The following is a 464-nucleotide window of genomic DNA, read 5'->3' as shown; positions in this document are numbered from 1 at the left end:
CACTCCTGCCAGGCCTCTGAGGTCCATTAGAAGTGGGCTGCTAGTAGAACCAGTGCAGCAGCTGAACTTGGTGAGGCCAACTTTATTTACTCTGCAGCATCTCTGAAACAGACTCCCTGTCCATCTTGAAAGCAGCAGAATCCTCCTGACTTTGGAATCAGGACTCAAAATCACACAGTTTACAGATGCTTTTAGCTGCTACAAAATGAGGGGAAATGTATTACATATTTATCTGTGGCTGTTTGTAATTACATAATAAAGTCACATTTAATAACATTGTATTGAGTTATTACATAATGCAGTGTTAGTGTCATTTGGCTGCTGATTTGAAAAGAATGTAATGCATCAACAAGTCCTGCCCAAGGCCTTTGACTGTGCCACAGTCTTTATTTGTCTTACAGCTCTCCTGGAGTGTGGCATACTATATCTTATTCACCTTATTTAGGATATTTAAAATCCTTGTG

The sequence above is a fragment of the Seriola lalandi genome, unplaced genomic scaffold (assembly GCF_002814215.2).
Source record: "Seriola lalandi dorsalis isolate HSWRI2012SDOR001 ecotype SW California unplaced genomic scaffold, Sedor1 jcf7180002054970, whole genome shotgun sequence".
NCBI classification, from domain to species: Eukaryota; Metazoa; Chordata; class Actinopteri; order Carangiformes; family Carangidae; genus Seriola; species Seriola lalandi.
This window is presented reverse-complemented; position numbering follows the sequence as displayed.